This window comes from Pleurodeles waltl, chromosome 7 (genome assembly GCF_031143425.1).
Source record: "Pleurodeles waltl isolate 20211129_DDA chromosome 7, aPleWal1.hap1.20221129, whole genome shotgun sequence".
Taxonomy (NCBI): Eukaryota; Metazoa; Chordata; class Amphibia; order Caudata; family Salamandridae; genus Pleurodeles; species Pleurodeles waltl.
The window spans coordinates 1,155,163,793-1,155,181,413 of NC_090446.1; positions in this window are offsets into that span (position 1 = coordinate 1,155,163,793).

The window sequence follows — 17,621 nt, forward strand, 5'->3', positions numbered from 1 at the left end:
GCAAGCCTTGCGGTCTTCCGAGCCCAGTGTATCAGGTCCTCCCACCGCTTTCTGCAGTGGGTGCTCCACCGGCTGTGGACCCCCAGGGTCCGCACTTGCTTGGTGATGGCAGGCCAGATCCTTTTCTTCTGATGGGCGTTCACCTGCATGGATGACACAGACAGAAGGAGCAACTCAGGTACACATGCCCCATACCAACAGCAGTGGGCAATACACATTTTACTTACCAAGTGCCCACACATGCCCTTCCTCTCAGCTCACACACCTCAACTCCATGCCCCCTGCATGCATGCACTCCCTCCACAGTACACTTACTCCTTACACCTTCACACACACTCCTATCACACATAACTATGGCATTGAGCTCACCTGTCCCTCTGGTGTCCCATACAGCTTTCTATACAGGGGTAGGACTCCATCCACGAGTTTCACCAGCTCTTCTGGGGAGAAGGCTGGGGCCCTATCACCTGCAGGATGTGGCATGATGGCTCCCAGAGAGAAGACACAGGAGCTCAGCTCGTGGAGGTCTTGCTTGCAAGAGTGTCAGGAGTGAGGAAGGTGGCACAAAATGGCAGTCACGACCGAAGCATACAGGACCGTCACCTCTGGCGGTGATCACCATTGGCCCCAATTCTCCATAGGCAGCAATGTTATCCAATGAGAAGTTGCACATCGGTTGCAACATACGCCGGCGGACTTAGGTCACTTCCAACTGTCCTGTGCAGCAGGCCAGGCAGATGTCATTTTGGGCACATATCATGCCTCACAGTCCCTAAATAAGTGTGTCATATACATTTATGTGCAAAGTGCGGAGTAAGCCTATGTTGTGCCATAATAGTTTAGCCATTACATGTGACATGCATGTCACTGTGACACTTCAGCTTCCCCATAATGGTATGTGTCAGCAGTGCGACGCATGTCTACAGTGTTAGGTGTGTGCGATGATGACATGTTCTGCTTACATGTGTGATGCACTTATCACTTAGTACATTTTCTACTCTCTATTCTAGATACCCTGCCAAGAGGAGATTGAGACATGCACCAGTGTAACAACCACTAGCTGACCTTGCAGACATGGAGGACAGGCATGTCATCCAGACCTATCGTCTAAATCATCAGACCATCATGGATCTTTGTGCCCAGTTGCAGCCTGATCTATTGCCTGCCATACACAAGCCCTATACCATCCCTCCCACAGTACAAGTCCTGTCAGTGCTACACTTTCTTGCCACTGGGTCCTTTCAGAATACAGTGGGCTTGACAGCAGGGATGTCACAGCCCATGTTCAGTCTTGTGTTGAAGGATGTACTGTGTGCTTTATTGAAACACCTGGACAGCTACATCAGTTTCCCCCAACGTGGAGATCTGGCCTATGTGAAGGCAGACGTCTATGATATGGGACACATCCCTCATGTGATGGGGTACATAGATGGCACCCATATAGCCTTGGTCCCTCCCAGTGCCAATGAACAGGTGTACAGGAACAGGAAGAACTACCACTCGATCAGTGTTCAGGTGGTGTGTCTGGCAGGCCAGTACATCACACAGGTAACAGCCTACATTCTGAGGAACAGCAATGTCCCACACATGATGGCACGACTACACACAGAGAGGGCTTGGCTCATCGGTATGTATACATTTGGATGTGTGTCTCTGTTATAGCACCTGTAATCACAATCTTCCCTGTGGCTGTACCTGTATTGTAACAGGTCCTACCTTTCTGAACACAAGTGACTCTGGATAGCCTAACCTTCCCTGGCTGTTGAAACCAGTGTTGTACCCTTCCATGGAAGGGGAACTCTGTTTCAATGAGGCCCACAGCAGAACGAGGCATGTAATCGAAAGGACATTTGGCCTTCTGAAAGTCAGGTTCAGGTGCCTGGATGTCTCTGGAGGTGCCCTCCTCTACACTCCCCAAAAGGTATGCGAGATTATAGTTGCCTTTGGCTTGCTCCACAAACTTGCCCTGAGATGTCAGATACCATTGCTAGCTGATGATGATGAGGCAGCTGGACCAGTGGCTGGTGATGCAGACATGCTGACTGTGTATTTACAGGTGATGTGTATCCACATTGATTGATGACAATGGTCCTCCTGATTAGTTTCTTCAGTGGTGTTGTAATGTGCTCCTATCCCTATGTGTGTGTTGGGGAAGTGAGTGCTTGAATTGTAAGGTACATAGTATACATGTATCTTTTCTTAATTGTGCACTCACTGCAGGTTGCTAGATTCACATCTCCTATGGACAGACCTGTGTTGAGCTATGTGTCCTGCATTCTCCTGCCCTCATGTTATTTTACCCACTGACCCTGTTATGTAAATAAATGCCTCTGCTACCTATGGCTTGAGGCGTTCATGCTCATTAGACGTTTGTAACTGTATACAGAATTGTGTTTTGCACATGACAGATGGCAGTTACAGTAAATTGGCATGTATTTCATGTGACTGGGGATGTACAAATGTCATCTGTTTTCCCCTACTTCGGTGTCAATCTACTCTGGCCTGGACAACTGTGTACTGCATATGTGCTTTGTGTGGCACCATACCTTCTATGATGATGTAATTCTGTTTCATGGTCTCTTTTGCAGATTGAATGAGTGAATTTACTGTAGTAGGTGCCTGGACTAGTAACTACCTGATATCTGCCCTGGGACATATCTGCTGTACTGTGTCTCCTGCAGAGGATGCCTCCCTTTGCTGCCCATTACACTGCCTGTTGTTTTAGGGGGGTATACCCACATCACAGTTTGCTGACAAAACATTTGTACATGTTCAAATAAAGACACACATGCTGTTACTGTGATTAATGGTGCTTATTGGGCACACAAAGGAAATGTGAACAAACAATCTATGGTGCATACAGTGATAAACAAATGATGAGTGGGTTCATGGTAGTTGTAAGCATCAGAGTAGGTGGCACAGCTGTACGTAGCACAGGTCCAGTGTCCCAGGGCCATGGCAAAAATAAGTAATGTCATTGAACAGTCAGCAGGGTGTCACAGTGGCACACATGGAAGAGAAATCAGGAGATTTTCACTTTCTAGCAGTGGGTTTGGTTTGGCATCTGCTGCAGCCGAATGTCTGGATGGACGTCCACATTTGTAGGGAGGTTCATCAGATACAGAGGAAGGGGTGCCAGAGGCCTGTGGTTCCCCTGGTAGGGCCTCCATTCCACTAGCTGTGGTAGATGTAGAAGGCTCATATGTGATATGGCTAGTGGAAGGGGCCTGCCAGTAGGTGGTGGAAGCACCCAGGGTGGTGTTGAGGTTCCTGAGCACCCCTGCAGTGGAGGCCATGATGGCATTGTGGGCCTGCCACTGCTGCCTGACGTCCTGGTGGTATTCCCTCTGCAGCCTTTGGTTTTCCCCCAACATGGTAATGATCTGGCCCATCCTGTCCTAGGATTATTGGTATGCTCCCAGGATTTGGGAGATGATTTGCTGGTTAGTTGACTTCCTTGGGTGCCCCTTGCTCTGGCTCACAGGTTTCCTCCCTACCCCCCACCCCCATGTGCCTGTGCCCCTGGCACAGTGTGCCCACTCCCAGTGTCAGCAGGACCTTCATTGTCTTGAGTGTGAGGGTTTGAATCAGGTCCCTGTACTATGGGGCACACTATTGATTAAATTGTCATTAGGGCACAGGTTTGGGGAAGAAGGGTTGGCTGTGCTGTTGATTCCATAGAGTAGGGTGGTTGATGTGGGCAGGGTGAGGCAGGGAGTGGTGGACTGACCTGGTGTCCCAGATGGGCCAGGTAAGTCGTCAATGTCCAGACATTCAGAGGCATTGTCCTCACTGGGGCCTTCATCCTGAGGCGGGCTGTCTGTCTCTGGCATCCTCTCCATGGTGGCAGGGGTACCTGTGGATGGAGTGGGAGAGATTTACATGGTGGATGTGTGATTGGTTATCTCTTTGTGTGATGCATACAGTGGCTTGACATGATTCCCAGCAATGGCAATGACAGATGCAGCACTCAAACATTGTTTGTGGATAGTGGATTGTGACATGTGTACCATGCTCCATTGAGGCATGTGTCAATCAGTCTGGGTAACCTTTGGATGGGTGCATTGGTTCAGGTCCTGTGTGATGGTTCACATGACAGGTGTGCCCTGTTTGCTCGTAGTAACTCAGGCTTGCTAGATGTGAGTGAGGATGGCTGTATATTGCAGCCTGGTGTTCAGGTAGGAGGAGGAGGGTATGTGTGTGTATGCATGGTAACTTGTCCTGTCTGTGCATTTGGTGCATGGGGTTTACCTTCTTACTTTGTAGCCCATGTCCGTCCATTTCAGGGTTGTAAATTTAGATAAGTGTCCATTAGGTTTGGTGACAGTGCTGTGACTGTGTTTGGCCGTGTTTGACATTGTTTAGTGCCAGTGCATTGCTATCATTGCCATGTGGTGGTCCTCAGTCGAAGCATCCAGTTGGTGTAGCTAGTGCAATAGTCATGCAGGCAAAGGATGTGCTGTGGAGTGGACATAGCAGGTATTGCTGTAGATGGGCTAGTGCATTGTGGGAGTTGTAGTGATTGCTAATGACACTGCTAACCGTGCACTTGCCAGGGACTGTGTGAGCATTGGGGCTGGGTGGTGGTGTGGCATGCAGGAGAGGGGCATTCGGTGATTAGGTGGGAGGAGAAGTGGGAGACTGAGTGAATTGGGGAGTGTTTGGGTGGTGTGGAAGCATTGCTGGACAGGTCGAATGAGTGCCAGGGGTGTGGTAGTTACTTACCAGAGTCCAGTCCTCTGGGTATTTCAGTCAGGCCCTCTGGGTACAGGATGTCAAAGAGCTTCTACTCTCATGATGTGAACTCTCAGGGAGGAGGTGGGGGCCCACCACCAGTCTTCTGCACGGCAATCTGGTGGCAGGATGTCATGGAATGCACCTTCCCACGTAGGTTGTTCCACCTCTTCCTGATTGTTGGACCTGGCCCTTTCTACAGGGTCATTCCGCAAACTTTTTGCCTTCTCCTCCTAATTTCTTTTACCCTTTTTGGCTGACGTTATGACTTTGGTCACTTTATCACTGCTAATCAGTGCTAAAGTGCATGTGCTCTCCCTTGTAAACTTGGTATGATTGGCTTATACCTGATTGGCACATTTAATGTAGCTGTAAGTCCCTTGTACAGTGGTATTCCTATACCCAGAGCCTGTAAATTAAATGCTACTAGTGGGCCTGCAACGTAGCTTGTGCCACCCACAGAAGTAGCTTTCAAACCTGTCTCAGGACTGCTAGTGCAGGACTTGTGTGTGCAGTTTACTGCCAAAGGGACCTGGCATCTAAATTTACTTACCAGGCCCAGAACTCCCCTTTTACTAGATGTAAGTCTCCCTTAAGGTAGTCCCCAGCTAGCCCTATGGGCGGGGTGCTATGTATGTAGAGGGCAAGACATGTGCCTGATAGCGTGGCCTGTCCTGGTAGTGACAAACAGCCAATTTGGTTTTCTCACTGTTGTGAGTGCTGCCTTCTCATAGGATTGCATTGGAAATGCCATGCCTTATGCCTAGGGGGTATTGTCTAATTTATGAGGGGTAGCGTAGGCATGTTTGGTATGGTTGTAATAGTATTGAGAAATGCTGCATTCTCCCGGGGCACCAGCCGGTGCCTTTTGTGGTGCCATAATCTCTCCGGTCCCCGAAGACGGAGTTGGAGCCGGGCGGCACACAGATCACCACATTGCCTCTGTGGGCCGTCCCTGCCGGTGGGACGAGGAAAAGAGGTTTGCTCCCCAGGCAGCACCATTGGAGTGGGAGAGGTGCAGTCTCCTAGGAGGGAGGCGGCAGGAGCCGCCCTGCCGAGTTCCTCACCCCTGGGGGCAGGTAACAGCCATGTCGCTTGCCCACAAGAGGCTGCAGGGTAGTTTCTTTCTCATCTTTTGTGTGGAGAGACGGGGCTGGCAAGAGCCGCAACTTCCTTCTCCACAATTACGGCGCTGCAGGTATTATGACAGCAGTCCACCCCACCCCCGGTAGGGGAAATAGGGTTCTTACCCTGGATGGTAAAATCACCGTAATTAGGATGATTGTTCTTTTTGTGACATGTCCTGTTATTGGACCCTACGATGGTAGGATTAGGTTGATTTGGTCTTGCAATTTGCCAGGTGCATTCTGCTTGCTGACAGGTTAACTGTGGCCCGCACATTCACGCTAATTGGTTTCCTATGACTTGACAGGCATTTTCTAATGTTCCTTTTATGGGCATGTATGATGCTAATATGTTACTATAAATTACCATGTATTTCCTAATGTTGCTTTTACGGGCATCTCTCATGATTTAATGACAAGTGTATTTCTTTAGTAATGTTTTCCTGACTACTTCTTAGGTTACAGACTAATCAATAACATATGTATTTTATGTGACTACTGCTGGTCTTGGCGGAGTAACAGTACTGTGTAATGTTCTGACAACTGCTTGGGTAGCAGGGGTATTACTGACATGTTGTGTTTGGTCTAATGATGTTGTGTACAATACAGTTTATTTTTCTATTGTTGTGAAGCCATTTTAGCAATAGTTTTATACATATTATTTTAGCAAACTAGGCCTGCCGCTGTGCATTTTAACCTAGATATATTTTATTTTAGTTTTGTTATATTATTTTAACATTAGCCGCATTTGCGGTCTTGTTTAATTTTCCCTATCTAGCTGTTCTTCGCCTAGATCAGCACTGCGTTCTTAAACAAGACATTTCTTACATTCTGTGCTTTTCTCAAGGCTGCAGTAAGATAGGTTGCCGGCAAAAGTGGTACGGTTTGTCTCCAATGTTCACAGAAACATACACACTCTTACGTGGGGATCCTTTCTTGGAACATCGGATGTTTTACTATAAAAACACTACTTTGACCCATGTACGTTAGAGGGAGATTCCAGTCAGATGACCACGACTGTATGCCGATTGCTTCGCTGCAGTTGCTTACGTAGAGTACAGGCCTCTTCTTCAGGTATGCGGTATGATGTCTTCCCAGGGAGAACCTGAAAGGCAGAATTAGAGCTTAACATGCTGTGTTCTAACATAGCTTGGGCGGAAACTACCCCTACCAACCTTAGTGACAGTATGGTAGTGTTATTCTTGTGTTTTACTCTCCTTGTCACAATTTTTATCTTGTTGTGCTTCATCGTCATAGTTATTACGATACATGCTTTATTATCTAAGGTGCAGTTACTTCAATGAAACCTTATTGAACTTTACTCTGCCTCTGTCCTGGCATACGTGAGACTAATGTAACTGAGAGAAACAGATGAGATCGGAGTGACCACGATTCCCCTGATGAGTCATGTATGTCATTAGCCCGGTTGCCCCGATCATCCCTGCTCTTGGGTGGAGATGAGGCACTGCTAGTTAGCCAGAACAAACCCGGATTAGGCCGACAGGTGTCACATGGTGCGGGATCAGACTCAGTCCCCATAGTACAGGTGTTTCTGCCGTCCGAATCTAGTAGTCTCATTAGGACAATGAGAACCTACGTGACATTGCGCTGCCAACGTTTGGTCAGGCACTCATTTTTGGGTCCTCCTGAGTATCTCTTTCTCGCTACATGCATGGACACTTCAGTGCTATATTGCGGAGACGTCTGTGTTATTGAGGAAATGCTTCCTCCTCAGCCAACTAGGGACTACCTAACTAACACTGTAGGATGTTCAAGCTCGAACCCTAAAATGATAATCCCCATTTGGTGTGCTTATCTCTGAACAGAATTTACCATTCACCATGGCAAACACACAGCAGGTAGCAATTGCAGTCAATATGCAACAGCCCTTTGCTGCACATTTATTGGCACACGGTCTAACGGCCCAGAGGTGTCCAGTTACATTTGTTGTTGAAGCTCATGCAGCATACAGAACAGAAATTTTCTATTCTTGGGTCACATTTCTGGAAGTTGATGGGAACACAAATACATTTCACCGCTACATACCTGTAAATGCACCTTCACAATATAGAGATTATGCATATTTAGAGATACTTCTTTCTTATCAAGACCATAATAATTGGCTTGATGGCGCACTACCACATACAATTGTACATGTTATGTTAGGTCCTCTTAGCAATGATGGTCCTACCTGGCCTTTATTGGCCGCATATACACCGCACCCTGATGCAGCAACTTTGACGGTAGCTGAGGTTCACCGCTTATAAACTGAGCTTAAGGCAATATACAGACTATTAGTACAGTTTGTAATGCAAATATTAAATAAAACCCAGCATGTGCTGCCCTGGTGCAACCACATGCAGCAACACCAGGCATTAATCCTGCGACTGTACATTCAATCATGGGTAAGGTACTCACCAAACAGGAAGAGATTCCGTGTGGTTAGCTCAAAAAATAAATGCTCTGGAAGCAGTATTTCCCCAATAGGGACCTCAGGATAAGCATAGAATATTAACTATGTGCTTGCCATTTGGGATGATTCCCACAGTAGATAACTGCAATACTTGGGGCACAGTATTTGCCACGCTCTATACTACCGCACACGGTACACCGACACTTGCCAACCTTATGGAAGTGTTAAAACAAATTCAAGATGAATACCTGGCTTCCCTGGCCCTGGACTTGGGGATGCAACTTATGGGCAATTTTGCCACAGTATCTTCGTAACTTTAAATGGGAAGCAGTTGCACTAGCAGTACGTATGCGGCTCAGTGATGTTCTTCTACAGGATCAAGAACGTGAGCTGCCAAAGTTTATCGCAGGGACCTATTCTAGTATTGGTCGAGATAGTCTGGGGGCCAGACCCACGAAACCACAGTTTCAGGGTAAATCTAATAAGGATTCTACCAAGCAAGCACCTGAGGGTTCTAAAAAACACTGGGATAAAAAACAACAAACACCTAAAAAAGAAAGGGGAGAATCTCTGCATATGGAGATCCCACAGAATAGATATAATCTCAGAAATAGAGATAATATTAAAACGCCTGACAGATATCAATATACTGATACACGCCAAACTCGTTCCTTTCAGGACTCACCGGAAAAACAGAGTGAGCGAGAACTAAGTATGTGAAATTGAGACAGGAATCACAACTCTCAACAGAAGTTTCTGTTAAAAACAGAAGAGAAACTTCCCCAACAAAACCCCTAATTTAAAAATAAAAAAGTGGCAGCACTTGCGATTCATCATGCCACTCAAGAAGAGGGCTCTATTGAAGAACAAGATGTGGACACTAGCTCTGCTAGACAGTGCAGCAGAGGTCACAATAGTTCGCCAGAATCTTCAAGAGCATCTGGAGGTGAAAGAAACTGATGACTTCTTACAAGATGAAACTGTGACATGCGTGTCTCCATGCCTGACAGGGTGTACAAAGTAACGATACAGTTAGAAGGAAACATTAAACACTCAATAGATGCAATCTTTTGGGACCGCGTCGTCAACATTTATGATCTTTTACTGACTGAAAAGGATTAGCCACCTGAATTTGTCTGTACTTGCCCATACGGGGGAGAGATCATCAAACCTTCTTTCTCGCCTCTGGTCCCCAAGAGCTTGTAGAATCCTACTGCATTGATTGGGTATTGGCACAGGCACCCGCATTATACTGCAAACACGTAGGGTGGGATAAAGATTCCCCCATCATGTAATTCCAATTAAGAATCAACCACAACCACAACCTCAACCCCAATCCCCAATAAGACATGATGCTAAAGCACCTGTGAGGGAAATCCTCACACAACTAGAGTACCAGGGCGTAATCAAACCCTGTGTCTCACCAATGAATAATCCTTTATTCCTTGTAGCTAAACCAGACAACTCATACAGAATAATCTTAGACTACGGACACTTAAGTAGTCATGCATGCACATATGCTATACAAAACTCTCATAGCACAGCACTTATGAACAACATAGGGCACAAAAAATACAAAACAACACTGGATATTTCGAATGGGTTCTTCTGCCAAAAATATAGTGCCTGGGAGCAGAGACCTAACAAGTTTCAGTGCACTAGGCTCCCAGAAAAACTTCTGTCATTTACTGCAGGGGTACAAGAACAGTCCAGGACTGTTCGCGGCTCGTATAGCTTCAATATTGCACGAAATTGACCCTGAAGCATTGTGCTATGTAGATGATATCTACCTTACAAACGATGAATTACTGCAACATCTAAGACGGGTAAACCACATTGTTTTAGGATTTACCGAATTCGGCCATAAATTCAACTTCAGAAAAACAAAAATAGCCTTCTTTAGTGTCCTGTGTCTGGGACACGAGTCATCATGTGAAGGAAAGAGCCCAGCGCCACAATTCTTAGAAAAATGCGCACATCTACAACCTCCAAATACTATTAAAAAAACTCCAATCGCTATTGGGTTTTCTAAATTTTGGTAGAACATACATTCCAGATTATGCATCACGCATCAAACCCTTATATGACTTGATACGTCCTAACTTTTCCAGTAAATTCTGGACAGTCGAACACACATGCATCCTCAGAGCATTGCAACAGACATGCTTGCAGCACAACACTTACACACAAGGGACAATAAAAAAAAATGTGGTCATCAGAATTATTGCTGGTGCCATTGGTTTCTCCTATGTAACATTCAATGATGGTGAGACAGTCCCGATTGCATACAAATCACATTTGTACTCTACGGCAGAACAACGTTTGGTTCCCACTGAGAAAATTCTCACTGCTGTTCAGATGACTGTCATTAAAGAAAGACCACCAGCCCAGGGGAAATGCATTATTTTCATATCTCCAATCCCAGCCCTTGAGGCTGTTACCAAAACCAGCGTTCCAAACGATAAAGCATTACATCCACGTTGGATCCAAAGGACAACGTCTCTGATAGCCACTGATGTTGACTATATTTTTGACCCAAAGTCACAAACTCAATAATTTTTGCAATATGAACTAGAATACCCAGTTCCGGCAAATATATTGCCTAATGATCAATATCAAAGAGTCATATACACAGATGGCTTAGCACAACCTGCTATAGGCACAAAGCATCAATACTCCGCTGCTTGCGCAGTCGTAAGTGGCTATATGGAGGGTAGAAAATTCTATCCACAGCATTCCTTTATGCAAACCGTAGGGGATTGCACTGCACAACTAGCAGAGCTAAAGGCTCTGGTAATGGCACTGGAATGCACGGATCCTGACCAGCTAACACTGATTGTCTGTGATTCGTACTATTGTGTCCAGTCCTTCAATGAATATCTGCATTACTGGCGCCAGAATGGGTTCAGAGATTCCAAATAATAACACCATCAAACAAAGATTTCTGTGGGGGAAGTAGCAGATCTGAAGGAAATACAACCAAATGTTCATGTTGTACAGACACTTGGACACCAGCGTGTTGAAATGCACATTGCTGGAAATACACTGGCTGATGAAGCAGCCAAATCAGCCGTAGCCACAGCTTCCGTTGCTGCAGCTAGTCGTTCTAGAATGAAACCGGATGATGAAATATGGGCTGCTGTGCCAGCCATGGCTGAAGGCATCCCCTTGCCAAAAGCATTTCCTGCTAAATATTCCTACTGGATGGCAGACTTGTTTTCCGCCATAGCTATAATAGCAGGTGTTGGTAATCGCGAGATTCCCAACAAAGATCGAAGACCAGAGTTGATCAAAGCAGCGCATGAGAGAGTTGCTTCTGCCTTGCCAAGTATGGCGGCTACAATATAAATGTTGCAAGCTCGTTATTGGTGCCCAGGTCTATACAAACAGACCAAGCAGTATGTCCTTTATTGTGATATCTGCCAACAAATTAAGAGGTCCTCCGTCAAACGCCCACCGCAGACACCCCTTTTAAATTCTAAGAAACCATTACAATGTGTGTACCTGTACCTGGGCCATTGCAGTCCTTTCACACCAGACAGTGCATACAAATACATCTTAATCGCTGTTAACTCCTGCTCCAGATTTCTATGGGTGTGGCCACAACGCTTGGCTGATGCTCGGACTGTTATAAAAGATTTGCAAGTCTTTAGAAGCACATATGCAATTGTGACTTTCCACTCGGACCAGGGCCCTGCTTTTGCCTCAAGGGCATTCAGGGATGCCATTGCTTTGTTAGGGGTCCAACTCCATTACTGGTGTCCATGTCATCCCGAGGGAAATAGTGCAGAGGAGCGATGAAACCGAGATTTAAAGCAATCCTTAACAGCCAGAGTACTAGGTACGGGTCGTAGTTGGCCTAATCACCTGTATGGAGACCAGAGAGCACTTAATAATCTGCCTAAAAGGTCCCTGGGGGGTCGTACTTCATACAAGTGCCTGTTTGGAACTCAAATGTATGTTCCAGATCTTGATGGTCCTGGTGTGGAGAAGGCAGAAACACCCTTTGACATAAATTAATGTGTCACTGTCTTGCAGGAATTACAACAGTTCCGTGATGACAACGCTTCTGCCAGTGCTGCCTTAGGAATTAAGGATGCACCAATAACATCTACTGGCTGGATTCCAAAGATTGGGGATCTAGTATGTGAAAAAGTTGCTGTGAAAACGGAGTTTGGTCATTCCTATCGTGCACTGGTTCCAGTCCTGGGAATAAACAGTACCAGAAATGTTATTCTACCACCGATACCTGGTTCTAAAGGAAACCACTTTATCTCCATTGACAATGTCAAGTTACACCATGTGGCCAATCCTGCACAGCAGACCAAGAGTAACAACCAGTAGTACCCGAATCCCTCTCACTAATGGCCAAGATGTCCCTCCACAAGTTTTGAGCAGCAACGCTATCACCTCTCTGAGCTTGGGGAGGGTGGAAAATGATCTTTCATTAGTTCCACTAGCATCTTTTTCAACAAGCAACTCAGAAAATGTTGACCGATCATTCTCAAATTCTACACAAATGGATGACATTGTTTATTATGAACCAACATGGGAGACCACTGTTAGTTCTCCTCTTCAAAATACGGCTCCAGTTTTTGCACAAACTGCTTCTGAATACTTTGCCAACATCAATGACACTTTCTCAGACTCATCTGCCTCTTCTGCAACTGAACTGGCAAGAACATGTAAGCTGTAATTTTGCTCAAAACAAATTATTTTGTTCTCCCATGGAACTATCTGTGGCTTGCCTTGACTATATTAGCTTTCCTCCTTTGGTTAGGCTTTGTTATTATTTTCTTTCTGTTAATACATGGTCATTACCTTCCTGAAAGATCAACAGTGGAACTGGTGGATGTGGTCTTAAAACCTCATTTTTATTCTCACAAAGTCCGCAGAAACTTGTCTTACGTGAACATTTCCTCTGAACCAATTCCTGATGGGATTGTGCGGGATAAAGTCACATTTGATATATACAGCCCGACGGAAGTCATTCAAATACCATAAGTGTTTAAACTTTCTATGAATGATGTAATAATATCCAGAGTTGTTTCTGATGACTGGAATATGAAAACAGTTGATTCTAAGATGACTGAGTTGCAGTATTTTATTGTATTTGAAAGTAAGGATGTTTATCAATCCAAAGAAAATTATGGAGACACTTTCTGTTAGAATTATTATGGACACCATTTCCTTTACAGAGCAAGTACCCCAAAAAATATTTTTAATTACACACATTGGGAACATTGTCCAACTCCTCCACAAGGAATTTCTAATATATATTCTGGAAAGTTTACATATTTTTCTTGGCACAATGTTAAAAATGCTGAGTCATATTATTTCAAACTGCCATTTATGGAAAATGTACATATATTATTGAAAGATACAAAATTCATTTATTCGGATTCTTTTGTTTCCCGGTTGGCTTTAGAAGGCTATGGATATTGGTAGAAGTCGATTGACTTAAAAAGTGTGTGGGGAACAAAATATTGGCAAATAAGGAGAAAAGAAGCTTTATTTAGAGCATGTCTGATACTTGTTCAAATTATATTTTTGAATGAAACTGTACAAAAGACAAATTGTTTATACTTGGCAAAAATGAAGGATTTGAATGCGCCCAGTATTCCTATCCCTGCGAAATTTTACAAATGTCAAAAAAGTATCAGTGCAACAGAAGATCAGCTCGATGAATGGGTCCAAAATGACACATTTAATGCTTCACTTTCATGTCCTGGTGGGTGGTTATTGTGGCCAATAGATACCAAGGGGTGTCATAAACATTTTGTAAACTCCACAGGGGCCAGTAGGCCTGACCCTTGCTATGTGTCATCTGAACACGCGGGTATAGTATTGAAACACAGTGTAGGGAAACTATGCTAGCGATGGTTGAAGTGTTCCTCACTAGATCTTGTTAAAGATCACCTCAGTCTCCTGTCTAATAATACTGATTCACAGGATTTCCTGTTAGGCCCCAGAACACAATGCAGAAAGTGCTTCTTATATGCAGTCTATAATGAAATTTGGAAGCTTTCTCAACAAGAAGCTGCTGCACAGTTAAGGCAAATATATCAGGAAATTTTACATAAGGCATTAGCTGTTGTAGATAATGGGATTAATACCTTGTCCGACCGAATATAGACCTTAAAAACATCATTTCCTCTGCAATAAAATAGTACAGAGCAACTTATCCTCTTTACACCATGGAAATTATGCAGTTAGGTTGAGCACTACAAACACTGAAAGCAGATCGCGTTCCCTGGCAACACGTTAGCTCGAGGAATATATTTTCTACGTTTAATTTAAAAAACAACAACTAATGGCTAAGAAGGAAGCGATTTATGTCATGTTAAATATTGAGAAATTAGAAAAGTTGCCTTTTACTGTGGCTGAAATACCTTCTGCTGAGTGGTTAGTACATGGGGCCGTCAATCTGCCTATTTCAACAGTTCTATTCACATCCTGCTTAAAACACATTCCAGTGGGCAGATATTAAAGGCCAGGCGATAGTTACATACAAGAAGTGTGGAAGCTGCCCTTCTCGTACAAATGTCTCAGTGGCATGAAAGAGGTCTTTCTTAGCGGTAGTGAATGAGGGACTTCTGTCAGCCATTTGATAGTTTGTAAACAGCTGTCCTTGCACGGGGCGTGCAATGCTTCGGCTGCGAACTTGGCTTTTTATCTGAAGGGAGTCCCAGTCCCCTTGATTAGACCTATGTTCCAGGTGCTCTCGAATGGCAGCTATGTGCTCCTTAATAGTGAAAGCTGTTGTGGGATGCGAGCCGGAATAGTTTATGTCGTTTCGTCTCCAAAATTGACAGAGGGAAGTAGCTGAGATTGGGCCCCATATAGCTACTTCAAATGTGCATTTTGACAAGTTGAGCAGACTCAAGGCTTTATTGTTTCAAAAACATGTGGCGCTTACATCTGCACATGAAACCTATGCGCTTCAGGTTGAGAGGTCATCCACAGAGATACAGTCCCTTTTAAGTACTAACTTTCCGAGACACTTTGGTGAACTCATGGGTCTGATATTTAACACATCTAGTACTACTGGAATCACACATTTCTTGAATGCTGTTGGTTCTGGTTTCGTTCACACATTTCCTCTATATCTGGCTTAATACCTTCAGCCATACACTCAATATTTTCCAGTATTTTCAGGGGATTTCCGATAACTTTGGCTATATTAGCTGGCATTTTGATATTGCTACTTTTTCTGCACAATGGCTGTCCTGTTACAACATGCAACATGCTCAAGTGTCTTTTGTCTTGTCATTATTGACATTCCCATATGTATATGTGCTTTAGGATGAATTTTTGTAGCTTTATATATTAAATTAGGCTTTGAACCGACAAGGGGAGGGTGTTGTGTAGCCATTTTAGCTATAGTTTTATACATATTATTTTAGCAAACTAGGCCTGCCACTGTGCACTTTCAGCTAGATTAATTTTATTTCAGCTTCATTATATTATTTTAACATTAGCCACATTTGCGGTCCTGTTTTATTTTCTCTATCTAGCTGTTCTTCGCCTAGGTCAGCACTGCGTTCTTAAACAAGACATTTCTTTCACACTGTGCTTTTCTCAAGGCTGCAGTAAGATAGGTTGCCAGCAAAAGTGGTACGCTTTGTCTCCAATGTTCACAGAAATATACGCACTCTTACGTGGGGATCCTTTCTCGGAACATCAGATGTTTTATTATAAGAACACTACTTTGACCCATGTGATAATCACTGTATAATGATTGCTGTACTTTAGCTGCTTATATATACTACAGGCCTCTTGATGAGGTATGGGGGATGATGTCTTCCCAGGGGGAACCTGAAAGGCAGAATTAGAGCTTAACATTCTGTGCTCTAGCGTAGCTTAGGTAGAAACTACCCCTACAAACCTTAGTGACAGTATGGTAGCGTTATTCTTGTGTTTTACTCTACTTGTCACAATTTTTATCTTATTGTGCTTCATCGTCATAGTTATTGTGATACATGCTTTATTTTCTAAGATGCAGTTACTTCAATAAAACCTCTGATTGTCTTTGCATAGGTGAGACTAATGTATATGAGAGAAACAGATGAGATCTGAGTGACCACGATTCCCCTGAGGAGTCCTGGATGTCATGCACCCGGTTGCCCCAATAATCCCTGCTCTTGGGTGGAGATGAGGCACTGCTAGATAGCCAGATTAAACGTGGATTAGGCCAACAGGTATCACATGGTGTGGGATCAGACTCAGTCCCCGCAGTATATTTGATTCTGCCGCCCGAATCCGGTAGTCTCATTAGGATATTGAGAACCTACGCGACAATATAACTTGGTGTTGTGTTTCCTTTGTGGTGTGTGTAGTGCGTCATGTGTGTTGTGTGTGTTGTGCAAACGCTTTACACATTGCCTCCGGATTAGGCCTCACTGCTTGTACCAAGCTACCAAGGGGCTGAGCAGGGGTTATCTTGGACGTGTAACTCCCTTGCCCTGACTAGAGTGGGTGGGTTCTGACTGGCTTAGGTGCATGCCCTAGCAAACCAGAAACCCCATTTGTAATACTGATGTCCTCCCTTGTGCGTGGATGGTTGCCTATTGAGTTGACCCTGTCGACAGTTCTCTGCCATAGCTCCATTTTCCTGGCAATGGATTTTTGCTGGACCTGTGCTCCAAACAGTTGTGGCTCTACCCTGACAATTTCATCGACCATGACCCTCAACTCATCGTCTGTGAAGTGCAGGTGGGGACATGGTGGGACATGGTCGTGGTTGTGTTGTGGGTGGGGTGGGTGTTGTGTATGCAAGGGGGCAGTTTAGGGTGCTTCGTGGGTTGGGGGTGTTTAGTTGTATGTTATGGTTGGTTGTGGTGTTTGTGTGTATTTGTTATGTGTGTATTGTGTTGTTTGTGCGGTTGTATGTTGTGTGCTGAGTGAGATGCGTATATGTGCCTAAAGTGTAAAGGTGGTGTCTGTCGATTTTTGCCTGCTCTCCATGTATGCGATTGACGTTTTGGGTAGCAAAGAATTGTGGGTTGTGTGGGGGTTGTTATATAATGCAGTGGGTAGGTGTGTCTGCTATGTGAATGTGTTTCAGGTGTGGGGTTTTCAAACTGTCCAATGTGGTGTTGTATTCTGTCAGAGGTGAAATTTAGTACATGGCGGTTCCCTCTGCCAATGGCTTTCTGCCATGATAGTACCGCTGTGCTGATTTGTGGATCGTAAACCGGTGGGTGGTAAATTGTCGGGCTGGCGGGGCTGGTGGTGGAACTGCCTCTTGCCCGCCCACCTGTGTCGTGGCGATGTCGGATTTGTGGCTGTTTGGTGGCGGTCTTCAGTGTGTAACTCTTAATATGCCGTTCAGATGACCACCAACATGG